A 5,007-nucleotide genomic window follows, 5' to 3' on the forward strand; every position below is an offset into this window, starting at 1 on the left:
CGCTGTTCACTTTCACTTTCGATTTCGCGATCACGCGCACTCTGTGTAGAGCGCATCTTACGATATAAGATATTTGTCAATGAGCTCCAGATCCGTTGAGTAGCAAATCCTCCACCATGGTTTTGTAGGTTATCCCTCCTCTCGACCCATGATCAGTCAAATCTGACTCCTGCAAGCACTTAATTGTCCCTCGAACTGCACAAAAAGTGGTTCAATAGCATTGAATGTTACAGGGACTGATTAATGCAAATGCAGACTCCACTGTGTTCTGGTAAAAAAAAAAAAATTATATATATATATATATGCGTGTATGTAAATGGCTTTTTTTTTTTGCTAAGGTTTGGTGGTGTGTTCTAAATGACAGTTTTCCTAAAATTATATCCTATTCTCCTATTCCTAAAATAAGAAATATCCCAATATATTGTCTTGCTTACAGTATCGCGATATTTGGCAACGTATCGTATTGCAACCCCTGTATCGTGATACGTATCGTATCGCCAGATTCTTGCCGATACACAGTCCTAAATTGACCAACAATCGATAGAATCGACCTACAAGTGTAAACACATCCTGAAACTACTGGCACTGAAGACTGGAGTAATGATGCTGAAAATTCAGATTTGCATCACAGGAATAAATGACATTTTAAAATACATTACAATAGAAAACAGTTCTTTTACATTAATATTTCACAATATTTACTATATTTTTGATCAAATAAATACAGCCTTAGTGAGCATAAGAGAATTCTTTCAAAAACATAACAAAAATCTTAATGGCCCCAAACATAATGTGCACCATAGAGGGTTCATGTCAGGCTAAGAGCAGGTGCAAAAGGGGCCACAGATTATATTATGACTAATATTATGGAGAAAGTAATGTAACAATCGAGCAGAAAGCACTACTCACTGGATTTCAAGGCCATTAAATCGTGGTTATTAAGCTGGGCAGAATTGTGTTTTGACAGCTCTTTTCTGAATGTGGTGCAGAAGCTGGTGGCTGAGGATGTGGCATATGCCACATAAAGAGAGATGAAGATGAGGTATCACGTCACATTAAAATGAGTCCTCTTCTAAGAATTCACAGATCAATCCAGCAGCATGTGGAGATTCCTGTGGTTCCAGTATCCCGTGAACGAAAGAATTCAGAATAACCCAAACACTATACATCTATAGGCCTTACTCACACCACAGAAGTCACACACTGGGATACTGGTTTGAGGGTGGTGTGTAGCCCCCCGGCCCAGTGAGGCACATTGATTTAAAGTGATGGAACTCCCAGGCTGAAGACTCTCAGCCACTCCATTGTGTCTGTCCTTCCCCTGACCTCCAGTCTCCAGCCACCTCTCACCCAAACGCACGGCAAAAGAGCCCAGGTCAAAGGTCACACAAAAAGACACCGGGGTTCCAGAGGGAGAAAGGACAGCGGAAAGCTTGATGAAGAATTTCTCTTTGAACAGCGTGAAAGCGGAAAATGGTGCTTAATCCGGTATGACCTAACCTCTGAAAAGACCACAGGAGCTCAATGGAATATACTTGTCTGAATGATTCTGGGATAAAGAGACAATTAAAATTGTCAGCATAATTGTTTGTCTTTCAGTGTTTCTACAGATCTAATGGGTGAATGAAACTGATAACGCAAGATGGTTGTAACTTCACCAAGCTCAAGTGTTCAACCTGTTACCAAAGTTTTATAAAGTTTTTATTTTTTTCCCCTGGTTTCACAGACAAAGCTTAAGCCTAGTCTCAGACTAAAATGCATATCTGGGCTGTTTAAACTGAAAGAAACTTGCACTGACATTGTTTTGTCTCAAGATGCAGACCAGTATTATTTATAAAAGATACTTAAATGTATTAATTGAACTATAGCCTAATCCTGGCTTAACCTAAGCCCTGTCTGATGAACAAGGCCTTTATTTTTATGTTTTATTTATAGCAAAAATAAGCTTATCACTCAGCTATAAAACAATATTTGGTCCCAAACTAGCTAAACCATAATATAGTATTCTAAAAAAAAAGAAGAAGAAAAGGATTTAGTTTAATTTAGCAATTTGATTTGATTTTATTTAAAATTTAATTTGTCTATTTAATATTTATTTCATTTAATTTATCTAATATAAAAAAGTCAATATAAAATATAAAATTACCTTATTAAAAAAAAAAATCATAAAAAATAAGAAACTAGAAAAATCTGTCCCAACCCAGTGGCTGACATTTGGCACTGCTGAACAAAAAAAAAACTGGTTCCTCATTACAATAATAATGCAGTAGTGAAATACAGTAGAGTCCCAGATGGTGTGTCGTAATTCAGACTCCTTTTCCATTGTGATCAGACCGTCTGATGTCCATCTGCTGCACGGCTCTGAGGCAAGCTAAACTACCCTCATCCCAGTGCTGTTTCCTGACAGGAGAAGGTCTCATGAAGACTGCTCAAAGTTTGCAATCAAAAGTAATAGTGTCTCATCAAATTCTTCTTCTTTTATAAAGAAAACTCTCATATCCTATACATCACAACTCGCCGTAATCGGCAGATTCCATTGGTTAACCCAAGACTAAAGGATTAAAATGTATCTGAAATGGAATAAAAGAACATGCAGTCATCACTGACCCTGGCCAGTTGAAATTGCTTTTAAGGCAAATGTAATGGGAGGTCACCAAGTCTTATGATTGTATTGTCATAAGTGAATCATTTGCTCTTTGTTCATTCAGAAAATAAAGCAGGAGGGACTGAGAGGTCACATTAATCTGGAGATCAGTGTGTGTAAGAGATAAGATTCAGCCCAGCCGTCCCACAAACTAAAAGCTTTCAATGCAAACCTAATTACACTTGTTTGTTAATGACATTGATAAGATAGCAGAGTTTGATTTGTGAATTTATATGCGTGACCATGAATAGTCATTATTTAATCTGCAACCCATGTGCTGTCATTTGAATCACAAAAGAGAATCTTCACATGCAACAGCTCTTTTACGCGCAAGAGTTCACAATAAAAATTGTGTTCCACAAAACAAATAACAGCATATGGTACAACACGAGGGTGAATAAACAATGTCAGAATATTAATTTTGGCTAAATATTCCTTTCAATTGTACGAGCAGCATTCAGGGGCAGCTGTTGAGGGAATGAGACTCCAGTGTGAGACTGTGAGCTTGTAGCACTATAATCTGTATTGCTAAACAATTTGTTCCTATTCATTCCTCAATTCATCTCTCAGCACAGCTCACTTATCTGCTTGTGGCAGGCCACTGGCTGCCAGAGGAGAAAAGAAAGGCCACTTTGAGAGCTCAAGAATGAGTTCTAGGCAGGGGTCTGCCAATAACACATAGGGGCTCAAAGTAGACAAGCTGTCTCCTGCAGAAGAGGCATTTTATTTATTTATTTATTAGGCTACTTCACTCTCCATGACAATATTTGCTTTAATAAAGGGATAGTTCACCCCAAAATGAAAATTCTGTCAATTACTAAACATCATGAAATGTAGCCTATTTTCTTCCATGGAAAGTTTTGATGAATATCTCGGCATAAACATAAACGTTTAACGCCCTCTTACTGAATCAAAAGTGGTTTCTCAGTAAAACAAGCGGACACAGTATCGAGATACTTAACAATAGAAAACAAACAGCACTTGATGAAGTAGATATTCACCTACAAACAAATTAAAAAGCCCACTTTTTGAGAGGTAACTTTGAGAAAATTCATCGAAGCCACCGCTGTGTCATGTGTATAAGCCTCCGCCATTCACACCGCAAGTGTTTTTGTGTCCGTGCGCGCTGTTTTTCGGTTGTTTTTACATGTGAACATGCGCTATATTTATATGTCATTGACCATTTCCGTTCTTTTTGCCTTTTTCGTGTTTTAAAATGTTTAAACGTGTCTAGAGACGCCTCCGTTTTGCTCAGGTCATGTGTGAAGGGTCTCAAGTCTTTAAAAAGCACGTAATAGTACTCAAGAAAATTACAACTTTTCTCAGAGTCGAATTTTTAAGACGAGTGTTTATTTAAGATACATTTTTAGTGTTTTTGCAAAACTAATGACATAGTTTATGCATCTAAAGGAATTACAGAGGCAAGATTTTCAATAATTAATTACTTAAATATCTCACCAAAAACTATTAGGATTTGGAAGTTTGGGTTACTACATTTGGACTGCTTTTAAGATTCTTTTATTGCTTTTTTGCAGTTTTACAGCACATGCCCCATTCACTTTCATTGCGTGGAGAACATCGGTCAGGATATTCATCAGAAATCTCCTTTTGTATTCCACAGAAAACAGAAATTCATATGGGTTTGGAACAACATGTGGGTGAGTAAATGATGACACAATTCAAAGGAATATTTGAATTGATAAAAAACACATTCCCCACATTGGTTTGGACAGCTTCTGAGAGGGTTAGATATTATATTGAAATATTTAAGAACTCATAACCACAGCAAATGAGACATTTCAAACAAACACAGTTTCACAACATGAAACACACACAAAATCTCTGACCCTAATCTCATTTTCCTCTTGTTAGTCCGAAGAGGTGGGTGAGTGAGTGTGCGTTTCATTTGGATCAACACCCTTTCATTTAGAGAAGTGTGTGAATCTCCCTGCAGCCTTAGGGGTGAAAGATCACACATTTACTGGACGCTCTCTCCTGTCACAGCACCAACAGATCATCTTCTCTTTCTGTCAGAGGGTCGATGTGTGTGGAAAGTGTCAGTATTACACATCAGGCCGAATGTACGATAATGGTGACCAGTAATAGAAAATGTACTTCAGACTCACATCATGTGCACAACATGTGCTGGGTTACTGGACCGTTACTAAAGACTCCAAAGTTTTTCGTTGAGTGCAGGATTAAAATATTTTTTTTAGGGATTTGGACAATTTCAGCCTGGGGCAGCATCACTCTGAGAATGGTCATCTGTCAATACCCACTCATTAGACCTGCACCAACTTTCGCTGCAGGCTACTTTCAACATTATGTGAAAGAATGCTGGGCTGTGACACAGTAGTTCTGGA

This window comes from Sinocyclocheilus rhinocerous, unplaced genomic scaffold (genome assembly GCF_001515625.1).
Source record: "Sinocyclocheilus rhinocerous isolate Xijiao unplaced genomic scaffold, SAMN03320098_v1.1 scaffold2245, whole genome shotgun sequence".
Classification (NCBI taxonomy): Eukaryota; Metazoa; Chordata; class Actinopteri; order Cypriniformes; family Cyprinidae; genus Sinocyclocheilus; species Sinocyclocheilus rhinocerous.